Source organism: Stegostoma tigrinum, chromosome 25, assembly GCF_030684315.1.
Source record: "Stegostoma tigrinum isolate sSteTig4 chromosome 25, sSteTig4.hap1, whole genome shotgun sequence".
NCBI lineage: Eukaryota > Metazoa > Chordata > Chondrichthyes > Orectolobiformes > Stegostomatidae > Stegostoma > Stegostoma tigrinum.
The window spans coordinates 1,505,213-1,524,543 of NC_081378.1; positions in this window are offsets into that span (position 1 = coordinate 1,505,213).

Below are 19,331 nucleotides of genomic sequence, written 5' to 3' on the forward strand. Positions count from 1 at the left end.
TACATCAGACTCCTGTTTGTTGACTACAGCTCCACCTTCAACACCGTTATCCCCTCCAGTCTGATCTCAAAACTGTGTGACCTTGGTCTCAGCTCCATCCTCTGCAACCGGATCCCCAGCCTTCTGACCTTTAGGCTGCAATCAGTGACGATAGGTAACAGCATCTCCTCCACAATGACACTCAACACAGAAGCCCCCAGGGATGCATCCTCAGCCTCCCACTGTACTCCCTGTACACTCTCAATTGTGTTGCTAAATTCCTAACGAACACTATCTACATATTCACTGAGAACACCACTGTAGTGTGACTGATAATTAACAACGACGAGTCAAAATATGGAAAGGAGATAGAGGGCTTGGTGATATGGTGTAATGAAAACAATCTGTCTCTCAACATTGGCAAAAATAAAAAACTGATCATCAACTTTAGGAAAAAAGGAGGAGAACAGTCCCCCATCAACATCAATGGAACTGAAGTTGAAAGAGTGGACAGTTCCTCGTTAAGTTTCCTGGAGATGCACAGTGAAGAGGGCACAACAAGGCCTCTTCTTCCTCAGGCGGCTCAGGAAATTTGTCACCTCCATAAGGCCCCTCACCAACTTCTACAGATGCGCTATTAAAAGCAAACTGCCTGGGTGTATAACGGTCTGGTACGGTAACTGCTCTGCCCAGGGCCGTAAGAAACTACAGAAGGGGGTGTGCACAGCCCAGACCATCGCAGAAGCCAAACATTCCATCCATGGACTGTATTTACACAGCTCACTGCCACAGAAAAGCAGCCAATATCATCAAAGTCCCATCGCACCGCAGTAATGATTTCCTAAACCTCTTCCAATCGGCAGAAGATACAGAAACTTGAACACACGCACGAGCAGGTTCAGGAACAGCTTTTCCTGGCCATTATTAGACTAATAAATGGACTCTCCAGTCTCAAATAAGGCTGTTCTTACTAAGGTTGATTTCACCTCGAATACTCCCTGTACCATGTAACCTGTATGCCTTTAAGTCTTTTTGATCTGTCCATCCTTGCTTTCTATGATTTGTCTGTACTGCTCGTAAACAAAACTTTTCATTGTACTTCAGTACACACGACAATAAATCAATCAATCGAAAATAAATTTGCAGCAGAAACCAGCCTTGCATCCTTTAAATCAGTTCCTATGGCAGCAAAGTTCCAAGGTATTGAATAGCTACACACTCTTTCCTGAACTCAACACTAAAAGCCTTTTCTTTTTAAATTGGGGTTTAGGGTATCAGAGATATTTTAGAATGCTCGTGAGCCTCTCTGAGTCAATCTGTAAAGCAACTTAATACAATTTTCTTTCATCAGGCAAAGGTATATTGATTGAATTTTATTGGAATTTTGTTGCCTGCCTCATAAAGTAGCAGTGTGTACAGAGGATAGTCATTAAGCTGCAGGTCACAGAGTTTGTTCTGAAGTTCAGTTAAGACATACAACCTCAATCACAAATGGATTGTCAAGACTTTGCCAACAAGCGGAGGAAATTCTAGATCCGGACCCACTATTCCTCTTCTTTTATTCTCTTTGTTTATTTTCAGGCTGATTTTTTTCTTCATTTTCACGTGGGAATTAATGAAGAGAGGACACCAGCAGGTGCTGGGCTTGATGTGTGACACAATGCACTGCAGGAAATCAAGGGGTCACTGCTGTTTTAATTGCCGTGTGCTTTGTAGAATTAGCTGGGATGTTGTTTTCTCACCAATGTTATACCAGCCTCCTGCTGATTTTATCCAACACATGTGGTAACAATGTACAACATCTCAAATCCTGTTTATATCAAACTCTGGAGTGTAACCATCTGTGAAGTAATAAACTGAAATTAAACGATCACAGATCTTGATTTGGCTCTAGTGAATATTTAACAATGGTTAATCTTCCATCACGCAATTCCAAGATGGTGTCTCTTGTGCCCATAATTCAAATCAACATAAAAAATTGCATTTAGCTATTTTCAGCCAGCTCATTGCTTCTTCCTCCTAGTTTCCTTACTTTCCATCTTGAAGACACTTGCATTGCTGACATATGTTGCCACTCATGCTAATTGATTCTTCATACATTACTCAAGTTGTAATTTTCCAAATGTTTGATCTAAGCCACAAGTATTTGTGAGTATTTAACCATGTGTGAAGACAGCCCAACCCTGTCCAACGCTGTCTTCATCTTCCTATTGCCCACACACAGTTCCACTCCATGAGCAATCCGATGTGGGAATTGTTGGACAGTTATTTCCTCTTCTAATCAGAGACACTGAGGCTAATTATCTTACTTCCACAATTGCTCCATTGGAATGGTTAACATTGTAAACTCAAAAAGTATTAACAACAATAACAGCAACTTGCATGTAGACAGCACCTCTAATAAAGAAAGGCATTCCAAAGCCCTTCACAAGAAAGTTATCAAAAACATTTCAGATGTTGATCCAAATCACAGATGGAAACACTGGTACAAACATTTCATCAAAGGGAACGGTTTAAGTCTCATCTTGAGAGTAGCACACAGGTCATAAGGTCCAGAGCTTTAGAAAGAGAATTTCAGATCTTTATACAATCCCTCCAGTGTGGAAACAGGCCATTCAGCCCAAAAAGTCCTCATCACCCCTCCAAAGAGCTTTGCACCCAGACACATTCCCATAATTTCCCTATGTCTAACCCACCTGACCTAAACATCGCTGGGCACTATGGGCAATTTAGCATTGGCCAATCTACCTATGGAGTCCATGTTTGGGCTGAGGGAGGAAGCCAGAGTACCTGGGGAAACCCACATAGATAGAAGAATGTGTTTCCGGGCAAATGCGAGGTGATGCATTTTGGACGATCAAATTCAAGGGCGAACTATACAATAAATGGAAAGTCCTGGGGAAAATTGATGAACAGAGAGATCTGGGTGTTCGGCCATTGTTCCCTGAAGGTGACCACGCAGGTCAATAGGGTGGTCAAGAAGGCATATGGCAAGCTTTCCTTCATTGAGCGGGGTATTGAGTACAACAGTTGGCAGGTCATGTTGCTGTTGTATAGGACTTTGGTTTGGCCACATTTGGAGTACTGTGTGCAGTTCTAGTTGCCACATTACCAAAAGGATGTGGATGCTTCGGAGAGGGTGCAGAGGAGGTTCACCAGGGTGTTGCCTGGTATGGAGGGTGCTAGCTATGAAGAGAGGTTGAGTAGGTTAGGATTATTTTCATTAGAAAGACGGAGATTGAGGGGGGACCTGATTGAGGTCTACAAAATCATGAGGGGTATAGACAAGGTGGACAGCAAAAAGCTTTTTCCCAGAGTGGGGAACTCAATTACTAGGGGTCATGAGTTCAAAGTGAGAGGAGGAAAGTTTAAGGGAGATATGTGTGGACAGTTCTTTACACAGAAGGTGGTGGGTGCCTGGAACGTGTTGCCAGCAGAGGTGGTAGACGCAGACACGTTAGCGTCTTTTAAGGTATATCTGGACAGGTACATGGATGGACAGGGAGCAAATGGACACAGACCCTTAGAAAATAGATGACAGGTTAAACAGAGGATCTTGATCGGCGCAGACTTGGAGGGCCGAAGGGCCTGTTCCTGTGCTGTAGGTTTCTTTGTTCTTTGTTCTTTTGTTTGTGTGAACTCCACACACAGTCACCCGAGGTTAGAATCAAACCCAGGTTCCTGGCACTGTGAAGCAGCAGTGCTAACCACTGAGCCACCGTGCCACCCAAAATCTTAGTACCTGGATGACTGAAAGCTTGGCTGTAAATGGTAAAAAAGTTTGGTCAGAATTGGAGATGTTCCTCCTGGTTCAAAAAGGTTCAAAGAAAAGTGATAATTAACATCTAAATGGCCTCTGCTGGCCAGGTCACGTGTTTTACCTGCTGGACGGCACTTAGCATAGAACACCTTGACAGGAAACTTAGAGTTGCTCTGTGGCCAGTTTTTAGAGAAAGTCAGCAGTCTGTGTGCCTTGTCTTCTGCCGATCAATTGATGAGAATCACTTTTCCTTTTGTACTTTATCCAGACCCATCAGGTCCATGTACACCTCTGTCAAATCGCAAATAAATCTTTCTTGCTCTAAAGAGAACACCCCTACTCCCCACTGCGAAACGCTAAAATCACACAGACAGTCACCCGAGGCTGGTATCAAACACAGGCCCCTGGTGTTGTGAGGCTGCAGTACTAACTACTGAGCCACTGTGCTGCCCAAATTGAGGCATTCAAGGGAGCATTAGATGTTTATTTGGCTAGAAATGGTGTACAGGAATATTGGATAAAAGCAGATATCTGGGCCAAAAAAGTAGAATTGGTGCAGGCCCTTTTAGTACTGCAACAGTTCTGTGATCCAAGGAACTTTACATTTTCCCTAAAATGTGGTGACCAGAGTTCAACACAATTATATAACCAGAGTTTCATAAAGCTTCAACATAAATTTGCAAACCACTCCCTCAAAATACTGCACCTTCAAAGATTAACACGTGGTCTCTCTGTGGAATTTTTGGAATTGTGCCATTAATCCTATATTCTAATACCTTAGTCATTTATACACAGTAGAAGTAGTGGTCCTTGTAGTAATTTCTACTAGTAGTAGTACTAGTAATGTCTACTATCTATCAGCCTAAAAAAGATCCAGTTACCACGTGCTTCAGAGACAGTAGGAGCTGCAGTTGCTGGAGAATCTGAGATAACAACGTGTAGAGCTGGATGAACAGAGCAGGCCAAGCAGCATCAGAGGAGCAGGAAGACTGATGTTTCGGGCCTGGACATTTCTTCAGAATTTCTCAAAGCATTAGTCTGTGTGCAGGACCCAAAATGTCCTTCCTATGTGACAGGCAGAGAGTTTGCCCCCAATTTCCATTCAGCACACTCAGTCGAATCTAGCCTTGGGCTCCACAGTTTTGACCAAGCGACAGTATAGGAATGGAGATATCTTTCCAAGTCAGAATGGTAAGTGGTTTGGAGGGGAGCTTGCTGTGGGTGGTTTTCCCGTGTATGTGCTGCTCGTGCCCTCCTAGATTGAAGTGGTTGTGGGTTTGGAAGGCAGTATTTAGGGATCTTTGATGAATTTCTGCAAAGTATCTTGTATACAGTACAAGATAATAAAATGTGAGGCTGGATGAACACAGCAGGCCCAGCAGCATCTCAGGAGCACAAAAGCTGACGTTTCGGGCCTAGACCCTTCATCAGAGAGGGGGATGGGGTGAGGGTTCTGGAATAAATAGGGAGAGAGGGGGAGGTGGACTGAAGATGGAGAGAAAAGAAGATAGGTGGAGAGGAGAGTATAGGTGGGGAGGTACAGGAGACTTGCAGTGGGAGAGAGATTCCCTGAGGTTGGTCCGGAGGGAGGAGGGTAACTTCCTCAGGTTAGGCATCCCTGGAAGAGGCTTCGCAGTGAGGTTAAAAAATGCCTAACCTGAAGAAGTTACCCCCCTCCCTCCGGGCCAACCTCAGGGAATCTCTCTCCCACTGCAACTCTCTTCTACCTCCCCGCCTATACTCTCCTCTCCACCTATCTTCTTTTCTCTCCATCTTCGGTCCGCCTCCCCCTCTCTCCCTATTTATTCCAGTTCCCTCTCCCCATCCCCCTCTCTGATGAAGGGTCTAGGCCCGAAACGTCAGCTTTTGTGCTCCTGAGATGCTGCTTGGCCTGCTGTGTTCATCCAGCCCCACACTTTATTATTTTGGCTTCTCCAGCATCTGCAGTTCCCATTATCTCTCACCATTGCGTATAGTACACACTGCTGCCACTGAGCGTTGGTGGTGGAGGAAGTGGATGCTTGTGGACATGGTGCCAATCAAGTGGTTGTTTTGTCCTGGATAGTATCAATCTTCTTGAGTGTTGGTGGGGAGTATACATGGGCAAGAGGGAAGTGTTCCATCGTACCCCTGACTTGCACCTTGTGGTTTTCTTTATTGGTTCATGGGATGAGGGTGTTTCCGGCCATCATTTATTACCCATCCCAGGAGGCAATTAAAAGTCAACCACATAGTTTTTCTTGCAGCTACTTTATTTATTTGGCAAGTCCTGTTGAGTTTCTGGCCCATGGTAACACACGCCACTCCTCCCCGCCCCAGCTGCGGCCGGATGTTGACAATGGGAGATTCAGTGATGGCATAACATTGACTGTTAAGTCATTTTTTTTAGATAATCTCCATCTGGAGATGGTCACAGCCTGGCATTTGTGTGGATCAGATGTTATGTGCCACTTTTCAGTCAAAGCTAGAATATTGTCCAGACCTTGTATTTTGACATGTGCTGTTGCATTAGATGAGGAGGTGCAAATAGTGCTGAACATTGTGTAATTATCATCAAAAACCCTCACTTCTAATCTTATGATGGAAGGAAGGTCATTGATGAAGCAGCTGAAAATGTTTGGTCTTAGGACTGTACCCTGAGGAACTCCCGCAGAGATGTGATTTTAAGGTGATTGGAGGAAGGTTTTGGGGAGATATCAGAGGTAGGTTCTTCACACAGAGTGTGGTGGGTGTGTGGAATGTGCTGTCAGCAGTGGTAGTGGACTCAGGTACTTTTGAGACTTTTAAGTGACTCCTGGATAGGCACATGGAGGATAGTAAAATGTAGGATATGCAGGGTAGATTGACTTTAGTAGGATAATAGATTGCTGCAAAATCGTGGGTCGAAAGGGCTGTACTGTTCTATGTTCTATGTCCTGGAGCTGAGAAGACTGACCTCCAACAATCGTAATCATCTTCTTATGTATCAAGTCAAGAGTTTGCCCCCTATTTCCATGTAGCTATGCTTCCTTTGTAGCACATTCAATCGAATGCAGCCTTGATGTCAAGGGCTGCCACTCTCCCCTCACCTCTGGAATTCAGCTCGTTTGTCCATGTTTGAGCCGAGGGTGTAATGAGATCAGAAGCTGAGTGGTCCTGGTAGAACCCAAAGCTGGGTATCACTGAGCAGGTTATTGCTGAGCAGGTGCTGCTTGATAGCGCTGTTACTGACACCTTCCAACACTTTACTGATGATCAAAAGTTGAGTAAAGGGGTGCTAATTGACCAATTTGGATTTGTCCTGAATTTTGCGTACAAGACACACCTGGGCAATTTTCCACATTATTGGGTAGATGCCAATATTGTTGCTACATTGAAATAGCTTGATGAGGGAAGTGGGAAGTTCTGGAGCACACGTTTTCAGTATTATTGCAGGAATGTTGTCAGAACCTATAGCCTTTGCGAGATGCAGTGCCCCTAACCATTTCTTGATATCACATGGACTGAATTGAATTGGCTGAGGACTGGTATCTGTAATGCTGGGGGCCACAGGAGGGCGCAAGATCAATCATCCACTCAGGAATGTCCGAAACGTCCACCTTCTTCCTCAACAGAGGATTCCCCAGCTCCGTTGTCGACAGGGTCCTCAACCGGGTCTGACCCATCTCCCACACTTTTGCCCTCACCCCCTCCTCTTCCCTCCCGCAACAGCGATAGGTTTCCCCTTATGCTCACCTACCATCCCACCAGCATCCACACCTGGAATATCATCAGACGCCGTTTCTGCCACCGCCAGTGAGATGCCACCACCGGACACATATTCCCCTCCCCTCCCTTGCCTGCCTTCCACAGAGACTGTTCCCTCCAGAACACCCGGGTCCACATGTCCTTCACCCCCAACAACTCCCCACAGCCCTACGACACCTTCCCCTGTAACCAGCGGAGTTGCAACACCTGCCCATTTACCTCCTCCATCCCCAGTATCCAAGGGCTGAAACATACCTTCCAGGTAAAGCAACACTTCACCTGCACTTCCCAAGATCTAGTCTACTGCATTCACTGCTCACAATGTGGTCTCCTCTATATTAGAGAAATGAAGTGTAGACTAGGTGATCGCTTCACAGAATATCTACGTTCTGCTCGCAAAAAAGACCCTGAACTACCTGTTGCCTGACACGCAATGCACCACCCTGCTCCCTGGCCAATATCTCTGTCTCGCTACAGTGTTCCAGTGAAGCCCAACACAAGCTGGGCGAACAACATTTTCCGCTTAGGAACCCTACAGCCCTCAGGACTCAATATTGACATCAATAATTTTAGGGCCTAAACTCCCCCATGTCCCGCCCATCAACCCCACACACCGGGCCTTGTTACTGCATAGCCTGCCATTACGCACCCCCTGTTGTTAGTTACTAACAGTCCCCATTAACAACTATTCACCCTCCCAGCCTGATCGTTAGCAAACTCCTTTGTCTGTCCAACTGTCTTTCTCTCTCTATGGGCATGTTCTATCATTTACTCTCTACCTCATTCCCCCTCCCCTTTCTCTGCATATAAACTGTTGTTTTCCCAGCCACCCTCAATTCTGAGGAATGGTCACTGGACCTGAAATGTTAACTATGCTTTCTCCTTCACAGATACTGCCAGACCTGCTGAGCTTTTCCAGCTACTTTGTTTTTGATCCACTCATGATTTTTAGCTGAAGATTGTTGAAAATGCTTCAGCCTTACTTTTTGCACTGATGTGCTTAGCTCTTCCATCATTGAGGATGGGGATATTTGTGGATCCTGTAGCGAGTTGTTTCATTGTCCATAAGCATTCACAACCGGATGTGACAGGATTGCAGAGTTTAGATCTGATCTGTTGGATGAGGGATTGCTTAGCTCTGTCTATCACTTGCTGCTTATGCTGTTTGGCGTGCAAGTAGTCCTGTTGGTGGCTTCACCAGGTTGATACCTCATCTTCAGGTAAGCCTGGTGCTGCTCCTGGCATACCCTCTTGCACTCTCCATTGAACCAGGGTTGATCCTCTGGCTTGATAGCAACACTTGAGTGGTGGATATTGAATAGAATAGAACAGAATCCCTACAGTGTGAAAACAGGACGTTCGGCCCAACAAGCCCACACTGACCCACAGAAGGTCTCATCCAGACCCATCCCCTATAACCCACAGAACCTACACATCCCTGGGCACTTTGGATAATTTAGCATGGACAATCCTTCTAACCTCCACATCTTTGGATTATAGGAGGAAACCGGAGCACCCAAAGGAAACCCACGCAGACACGGGGAGAATGTGCCAACTCCACATAGACAGTTACCTGAGTGTGGAATCAAACCCAGGTCCCTGGTGCTGTGAGGCAGCAGTGTTAACCACTGAGCCACCATGCCACCCAAAATTTTAGCACCTGGATGGCTGAAAGCATGACTGCAAATGGGACCATGAGGTTACAGACTGTGCTGGAGTACAATTCTGCTGCTGTTGTTGGCCCACAGCACATCATGAATGCCCAGTCTGTAATTGTTAGATTTGTTCAAGTCTGTCCCATTTCACACAGTAATAGTGCCACATAACATCATGGATGGCATTGTCTCCACAAGAACTGTGAGGTGATGGCTCTCGATAATACCATCATAGCAATGACCTTACTGTTCCATGCACCTCGATTTTGTTAAGCAACCTTTTTATGACTTTCTTAAAAGACATTTATACATGCATTGCTTCTCCTTCAGTAACATTCTCTGTTAGCTCATGAAAAAACATCAGCATCATTTGTCAACACACAATCTGTTTCACAGATCTGTGCTTGCTTCCCTTAATTAACACAAATCTCTCCAATTGAGTGATGATTTTTTTCTCTGACTATTATTTCTAAAAACAAACCCACAACTGATGTGCAGTTGACCTAGTCTGCAGTTGCTGGAACTGTCCTCACACACTTTATTAAAGAAGGGTGTCACATTTTCTATCCTCTAATCCTTTGGTGTTTCTCCTTGTATTGAGGGGAAATTGAATATTTATGACATGGTGTCCTTGTTATGAATTACCATAAACCAATATGCAGGTACAGAAGATAATAAAGAAGGCAAAATTAAATTTTAGCATTTAATATTAAAGAGAATATTAAAATGGGGAAGTGCTGCTGCAAATGTACAAACCGTTAGTGAGACCTTGCCTGGAGTGTGCAGCAAGTTTCGGTCCCTTTCTTTCAGGAGGAATGTAGTTGCATTGGAGGCAGTTCACAGGAGGTTCACTAGGTTGATTCCAGAGCTAAGTTTGTTTTGTTGAGCAGATATTGAGCAGTTTATGATTATAGCTTTAAATTGAGGGGTGAAAGATATAGGACAGATGTCAGAGGTAGTTTCTTTACTCAGAGAGCAGTAAGGGTATGGAACGCTTTGCCTGCAACGGTAGTAGATTCTCCAACTTTAGGTACATTTAAGTCGTCATTGGACAAGCATATGGACATACATGGAATAGTGTGGGTTAGATGGGCTTGAGATCGGTATGACAGGTCAGCACAACATCGAGTGCCAAAGGGCCTGTACTGTGCTGTAATGTTCTATGTTCTATGTTCTACTCACTGGAGTTTAAAAGAATGAGCGGAGATCTGATTAAGGCATTTAAGGTCTAAAGGGGATTAATAGAGTCAACACAGAGAGGATGTTTCCGCGGGTGGGGCAATTTATAACAAGAAAGGTCATAGCTTTAGGATAAGGTTAAGGAGAAATTACTTCTTTCAAAAGGTCAAAAATCTGTTGAATTCATTCCCCTGAGTGCAGTGGATGTTTAGGCATTAAGTAAGTTTAAGGATGAGGTAGATCTTTAATGAGGAATGGGTTATAGGGTTATGGAGAGTGGGCAAGAAAGTGGAGTTGAGGCCAAGATGGGATCCTTTAACAACCAAGAATGTGAGTAAACGGGACCAGCAACTTATCGACTCTTAAAGCCAGCCAGCCTTTCCAACATATAGAGCAACAGTGTCACAGAGCCACAGAGCTATACAACATGGAGATAAACTCTGATCTAACTCGCCCATGCTGAATGAATACCCTATATAAATCTAATCCCATTTCCCACCATTTGGCCCATATCCCTCTAGACCTATCCTATACATATATCCATCCAGATGCCTTTTAAATGGTGTAGTTGTTCCAGCCTCCACCACCTCCTCTGGCAGCTCATTCCACACACACACACCACTCTCAGCGTGAAAAAGTTGCTGCTGAGTTCTCTTCTAAATCTTTCTCCTCTCACATTAAATCTATGCCCCTCTAGTTTTGGGCTCCCCCACCCTGGGAAAAAGACTTTGACTGTTCAACCTATCTATGCTCCTCATGACTTTATGAGCCTTTATTAGGTTACCCCCCAGCCTCTGACTCTCCAGGGAAAATAGCCTGCCAGCGTCTCCCTGTACCTCAAACCTTCCAACCTGGCAATGTCCTTGTAAATCTTTCCCGAACCCTTTCAAGCTTCACAACATCTTTCCTATAGCAGGGAGACCAGAACTGCACACAATATTCCAAAAGTGGGCTCAACATGACCTCCCAACTCTAATACCCAGTGGTAATGGGACCTGCAGATGCTGGAGAATCCAAGAAAACAAAATGTGGAGCTGGATGAACACAGCAGGCCAAGCAGTATCTTAGGAGCACAAAAGCTGATGTTTCGGGCCTAGATCCTTCATCAGAAAAGGGGGAGCGGGAGGTGGGTCTGAAATAAATAGGGAGGGAGGGAGGCAGACTGAAGATGGATAGAGGAAAAGATAGGTGGAGAGGAGACAAGAGAGTTGTAGTGGGAGAGAGATCCCCTGACGTTTGATACAATTGTAACCTCACTGCAAAGCCTCTTCCAGGGGTGCCTAACCAGAAAATGTTACCCTCCTCCCACGGGACAAACTTCAGGGGATGTCTCTCCCACTGCAACTCTTTTGTCTCCTCTCCACCTATCTCATCCTCTATTCATCTTCAATCTGCCTCCCCCTCTCCCCCTCACCCATTTTCTGATGAAGGATCTAGGCCCGAAACATCAGCTTTTGTGCTCCTTAGATGCTGCTTGGCCTGCTGTGTTCATCCAGCTCCACACTTTGTTATCTCCGATACTCAGTGCACTAGACAATAAAGCAGAGGGCGGCAACAATGCTGATTGGCAGCTGCGGTGAAATTTGCATCAGCGCTATCACTACTGCCAATCAGAAGCTTGCGGAGGAAGTGTCATCAAGAGATGGTTAGACTCCAAACACTGCTTCAGTGTTATCCTCCCTCCCTCCCTATCTAACCAACAAAAAAGAAGCTTGTTGTGAAGACCACACACACAGCAACAGAGTGAGTATAAATTGACCAGAGCTCTGGGCATATTGTCACTGTGAGGAAGAAGCTGGACTGATGTCAGAGGGAGTCTGTGACCTGATTTGCTGGTAGGAAGTCTGCACTAAGTGTGAAAAAGGACGCAGCCAAGAAGTATCAATAAATTTAATTAACTCAATAAAGTAATTAACTGAGTAGAAATGGCTGGATAGCTGATGTGTTGTAGCTGTATGATGTGGGAGCTCATTGCAAATGGCAATGACCACATCAGCAGCAGGTGTTGCTTGCTCGAGGAACCTTGGCTCAGAACTGATGAGCTGGAATCTGTGCATCAAACACTGTGGCATATCTGGGAGGGGGGGAAGAAGTACCTGGATTCTGTGTTTCAAGAGGCAGTCACACCTTTTAGGTAAAGTAATTCAAATTTGCTAAGTGGTCAGGAATAGCAGGGTGTGGCTGTAGGTGAGGCAGGTAGAGTATCCTGCAGTCAGGAACAGAGGACCCTCAACTCTTGACCTTGTCCAACAGGTATGAGGTACTTGCTCCCAGTGTGGATGAGGAAAAGAAAAAGGAGTATGAGCCAACCGACCACTGCACTGTGCAGGGAGGCCATTGAAGAGGGGGGTGTAGAAAGGCAAGTGGTGGTTGTAGGGGAATAGATAGTATCCTTTGTAAACAGGATCGAGACTCCTGCCTAGTGTGTTGCCTGCCCGGAGCCAGGGAAAAGATTACCTCTGACCAGCTTGAAGGGATATTGGAACAGGAGGGGAAGGATCCAGTTGTAGAGTTCCATGTAAGAACAAGCAACATAGGCAAGACTAGGATAGAGGACGTATTCAGGGATTATCAGGAGCTAGGAGCAAAATTATAGAGAGGGTCCTCGAGGGCTATAATCTCTGCTGCCTGAGCCATGTGCTAATTTGCATAAGGACACAAGGACAATGGAAGTGAACACATGGCCAAAAGACTGGTGTGAGAAAGAGGTGTTCCTTTTCATGGGGCACCGGCATCAGTATTGGAACAGGAGGGATCTATGCTGCTGAATGATCTCCACCTGAACTGAGCTGGGACCAGTGTTCTAGCGAGAAGGGTAAATAGGCTGGTCAACCGGACTTTAAACTAGAAAGTGGAATGGGGTAGGGGGGAAATGGTAAAATGACCCCGGAGGGGGGAGACAAAGCAGCAAGCTAACATCTGTAGGGGTAGATTTCACGGCGTGGAAAAATATGAAAAAATGACAGGAAAGGGGAAAGGTTATTAAAATCTGAAACACAAACACAAATGGGACAGAATGTTTGGAAAGGTTTATGAATCAAACTTCAAGCACACGGGGTGAATGCGTGATAATGAGAAGATGGATGGTTAATACAGGACTGAAGGTCCTGAATGCATACAGTATAAGAAAGAAGGTAAATGAGCTTGTAGAGCAGATTGAAATTAGCAGATAAGACATGGTGGGCATCATGGCTGCAAGGAGATCAGGATCCGGAACTGAATATCAATGGATTTAAATCCTATTGAAAAGATAGGCAGGTGTGCAAAGGGATGGAGCTGCCTTCTCAGGACAAAATGAAATTAAGTCAATAGTAAGAAATGAAGTAGGGTCAGATGGTGTCGAATCTGTGTGGGCAGAATTGAGGAACCACAGAGGTTTAAAAAAAAGGTTGGAATTATGTACAGGTCTCCAAAAAGCAGTCAGGAGCTGGGGTACAAGATACACCAGGAGATAGAAAAGATGTTTAAGAATGGCAAAGTAACAGTGATCACGGGGCATTTCAATATGAAGGTAGACTGGGAAATTCATGTTGGTAGTGGATTGCAAGAAAAGGAGTTTGTGGAATGTCTACAAGATGGCTTTTTGTAACAGCTTATGGTGGAGTCCACAAGGGAACAGGCAATACTGGATTTAGTGTTGTGCAATGAGGTAGACTTGATAAGGGAGCTTAAGGTCAAGGAAGCCTTAGGAGGCAGTGATCATAAGATGATAGAATTTACTCCGCAACTTGAGAGGGAGAAGATAGAATCAGAAGTAATGGCATTATAGCTGAATAAAAGCAAATAGAGAGGTATGAGGGAGGAGCTGACCAGAATTGACTGGGAGAGGAGCCCAGCAGGAAAGACAGTGGAACAGCAATGGCAGGAGTTTCTAGGATCAGGAGACGCAGCAAAAATTCATCCCTAGGGAAAAGAAGGATAGTATAGGGTGGACATGGCTGACTAGGGAAGTCAGGGATAGCATAAAAGCAAAAGGGAAAGCATATAACGTGGCAAAGGGCAGTGAGAAACCAGAGGATTGGGAAGCTTACAATATCCAACAGAGGGCAACAAAAAAAAAGAAATAAGGAAGGAGAAGATTACATATAAGAATAAGCTAGCCAGTAATATAAATGAAGACTGTAAGAGTTTCTTTAGCTATATAAAGGGCAAAATAGAGGCAAAAGTGGGCATTAGACCACTGGAAAATGACAGTAGAGAGATAGTAATGGAGATCAAGGAAATGGCTGAGGAGCTGAATAATTACTTCAGATCAGTCTTCACAGTGGAAGACACAAGTAATATCCCAAAAAATCGAGACAGTTAGGGGGCAGAACTGAGTATGGTGGCCTTCACCCAGGAGAGGGTACTAAAAAAACTGAATGGCCTGAAGGTGGATAAGTCACCTGGACTGGACTACATGCCAGAGTACTTAAGGAGATAGCTGAAGAGATAGTTTGAGGTTTTAATGGTGGTCTTTCAGGAGGGTCCCAGTGGACTGATGTGACACTCCCTGTTTAAAAAGGGAGTACGGCAAAAGACAGAAAATTACAGGCTAATAAGCCTAACCTCAGCCACGGGTAAGATTTTAAGGGCCGTTGTGAAGGATGAGATTTTTGAGTATTTGGAGTGAATGATAAAATAAGGCAAAGTCAGCATGGTTTCATCAAGGGAAGGTCATGCCTGATAAATCTGTTAGAATTCTTTGAGGAAGAAATGATCAGGTTAGACCAAGGAGAGCCAATGGAAAAGAAGTGGCAGATGGAGTACAATGTGGGAAAGTGTGAGGTCATGCACTTTGGTAAGAAGAATAAAAGTATGGACTATTTTCTAAATGGGGAGGAAATTCAGAAATCTGAAGTACAAAGAGGCTTGGGAGTTCTAGTACAGGATTCTCTCAAGGTAACCTTGCAGTTTGAGTCAGCAGTTAGGAAGGCAAATGCAACATTTGGTATTTATTTTGAGAGGACTTGAATATAACAGCAGGGATGCACTCTTGAAGCTCTATAATGGCTCCTCATCAGACCACATTGGAATATTGTGTGCAGTTTTGGTCTCCATATCTCTAGAAAGATGTACTGGCCCTGGACCGGGTTTGGAGGAGATTCATGAGAATGGACCCAGGGATGAAAAGCTTAACAAATGAGGAATGTTTGAGGACTCTGGGTCTATACTCATTGGAGTGTAGAAGGATGAGGGGGGGGAATCTAATTGAAACTTACAGAATATTGAATGACCTGGACAAAGTGGATGTTGGGAAGATGTTTCAATTGGTAGAAGTGGCTAGGGCTGGAGGCCACAGACTTAGAGTAAAGGGAAGACCTTTTAGAACAGAGATAAGAAGAAACTTCTTAGCAAGAGAGTAATGAATCTATGGAACTCACTGTCACAAAAGGCTGTGGAGTCCAAGTCATTGAGTATATTTAGGACAGCGATAGATAGATAGGTTCTTGATTGTCAAGGGGATCAAAGGTTATGGGGAGAAAGCAGGAGAATGGGGTTGAGAAACTTATCAGCCATGGTTGAATAGCAGAGCAGTATCGACGGGCTGAATGGCCTAATTTCTGCTCCCATGTCTTATAACCTTATGGGCTTATGGTCTAAAGGCAAGCATAGCAAATACCTTTTTCACTATCTTGTCTACTAGAAACTCTACTTTCAAGGGACTGTGCACCTGTACTCCAAAGCCTCTTTGCTCAGTAACCCTCCCCAGGAACTTACCATTCAGTATATAAGTCATGCCTTAATTTGCCTTTCCAAAATGCAGCACCTCACATTTATTTAAATTAGATTCCATCTGCCACTCCTTGTCCCATTGGACCATCAGATCAAGATCCTGTCGTACTCTGAGGTAACCTTCTTTGCTGTTGACTACATCTTCAATTTTGGTGTCATCGGCAAACTTACTATCCACACCTCCTATGTTCATATCCAAATCATTTATATAAATGACAAAAAGCAGTAGATCCAGGACTGATCCTTATGGCACATCTTTAGTCAAGGCCTCCAGTCTGAAAAGCTACCCTCACCACCACTCTCTGTCTCCTCCCATCTGTATCTAAATAGCTAATTCTCTCAGTATTCCATGTGATACCATTTGGATTTATCTTCACACCATCCATTGCCTCCACTAACATTACTTCGGCTGATTTTGCTCAGTATCTTCTTCCCTTCGAAAAACACCGATACAAACATATTCAACATTTTTAGCCACACCATGCACCTTTAAACAGTTATCACCCCTACTTTGTCCATTATTGAACCAATTCCACCTTTTACCGCCTATTTCTTACATCATAGTTAAAGGGAACTCAAACGTGGAACTCAAACATCTCCATGGAAGCTGACTCTCTGTTCTCTTTTTTTCAACTTTATTTTCCTCTTCATCAAGAGCATAAACTTTTCCCAAACTGTTCAGGGGCAAGTCTAAGCAGAAGTGAAATTACACTGAACATGTTAAAATATCTCCAGTTAATTTTATCAAACAGGGGATGTTAAGCTTTTATTTGGTACAAATGAGAGTTTTCTTATAACTAACAGAGAGCAGCTCATATTTTGTACAGAGAAGCTTTTTGGATATGTTTGGAATGACTTGTAAAACCATCTCATTAAAATCATGGTTAAAGATCCAAGAATGTGATTATTTATGCATACTCAGCAAACTTGGCGTAAAAACCAATAGAAATATGAGAGTGCTTTTGATGCAGTGAGCTGTTATGATATGTAATATATTTCTTGGACAGTGGTGCAAAAAGATTTAAAAGTAATTCCCAAATGGCAGTTAACTAAATACATGGAAAATGAAAAAAGAAGCCTCTGTTAAAACAACAGTGTGGCACCACTTTCCCCCCACAGTGATCGAGAACGCCCTTGGGCAGCGTCTCCCGTATTTCCCGCAACACATCCCTCACACCCCGCCCCCGCCACAACCGCCCAAAGAGGATCCCCCTCGTTCTCTCACACCACCCCACCAACCTCCGGATACAACGCATCATCCTCCGACACTTCCGCCATTTACAATCCGACCCCACCACCCAAGACATTTTTCCATCCCCATCCCTGTCTGCTTTCCGGAGAGACCACTCTCTCCGTGACTCCCTTGTTCGCTCCACACTGCCCTGCAACCCCACCACACCCGTCACCCTCCCCTGCAACCGCAGGAAATGCTACACTTGCCCCCACACCTCCTCCCTCACCCCTATCCCAGGCCCCAAGATGACATTCCACATTAAGCAGAGGTTCACCTGCACATCTGCCAATGTGGTATACTGCATCCACTGTACCCGGTGTGGCTTCCTCTACATTGGGGAAACCAAGCGGAGGCTTGGAGACCGCTTTGCAGAACACCTCCGCTCAATTCGCAACAAACTACTGCACCTCCCAGTCGCAAACCATTTCCACTCCCCCTCCCATTCTTTAAATGACATTTCCATCATGGGCCTCCTGCAGTGCCACAATGATGCCACCCGAAGGTTGCAGGAACAGCAACTCATATTCCGCCTGGGAACCCTGCAGCCCAATGGTATCAATGTGGACTTCACCAGTTTCAAAATCTCCCCTTCCCCTACTGCATCCCTAAACCAGCCCAATTCGTCCCCTCCCCCCACTGCACCACACAACCAGCCCAGCTCTTCCCCTCCACCCACTGCATCCCAAAACCAGTCCAACCTGTCTCTGCCTCCCTAACCTGTTCTTCCTCTCACCCATCCCTTCCTCCCACCCCAAGCCGCACCCCCAGCTACCTACTAACCTCATCCCACCTCCTTGACCTGTCCGACTTCCCTGGACTGACCTATCCCCTCCCTACCTCCCCACCTATACTCTCTCCACCTATCTTCTTTTCTCTCCATCTTTGGTCCGCCTCCCCCTCTCTCCCTATTTATTTCAGAACCCTCTCCCCATCCCCCTCTCTGATGAAGGGCCTAGGCCCGAAACGTCAGCTTTTGTGCTCCTGAGATGCTGCTTGGCTTGCTGTGTTCATCCAGCCTCACATTTTATTATAGTGGCACCAAAGTACCCTTCAAATACTAGCCACATAAAACTATCCCTTAGATTTCTGCTCTTTACCGGTATGCCAGTTGGACACAGCTCAGTACAATACCTATACAACTATGCACCTGCTCGGATGCAAGGGAAAATTAAGTTGTGAATATTTGGAAAATGTTTCAAAACAGATGATCTTCCATGCTGTGTGATTTTGGTGCTGATGAAAGTTTCATGTGGTCATCAGTTGTTGCCCCATTCAATTGAGACATTTGTCTTTCAGTATCCAGTAACCTGGAGATAAATACTTCTTCGTTAAATTGTCTCTGTTCATGGCACAGACGGGTCCACAGAAGAGCCATTGTAGAGAATCTTACTCTTGTACTGAATGTAAAACTGTTGTGTTCCTATTTTTATGTAGCATTCAGTGAGCCACTGACAGAATCACAGAAATATTTGGCAAAGGACAGAGCAGTTTCTAAGGATATAATTTTGTTATCCATGTGATTGCAGAGAGAAACCAGATTTTGTTTTCTTAGTAGGAAATTCCAGGCCATTCTGAATTCCTTGTACTTAAGCAAATAAATGTCACATGATGGCAGATTAACTTGCTCTGCAGTGCTCATTTTTCAGGCCAAGGAGAATTATTATTCCACTAATATGATGGACAAGAGGGTATGTAGACATGTTTTCTGATCAGAACTGCACTCTGACACATCAGTTAAGTACCACTGTGCAGCATCACACCTGAAACAGGTATGAGCCTCTGTGTATGATACAAATAAAGGACGTTAAGTCTGCTTGAAGCCCCAACTGAACAGGTGTTCCTCCCAAGCCTCTATACTCACGTCTCATTTCCCCAGTCCTATTTAAGGAACAGGGGAAAACATTCTTGCCTCCTACCCTTTTATTTTCTTGTGCCTGAACTCTGATTTTCTCTATCCCCCTCTCTTCCCCAATCTCTGACCTCCCATCTCTCCCAACTTCGCATAGCTTCAGCTTCAATCATTCTCTGTGAGCAAAGGGAATCAAATCCTTCCTGTTCCTATGATGCTGCTTGGCCTGCTGTG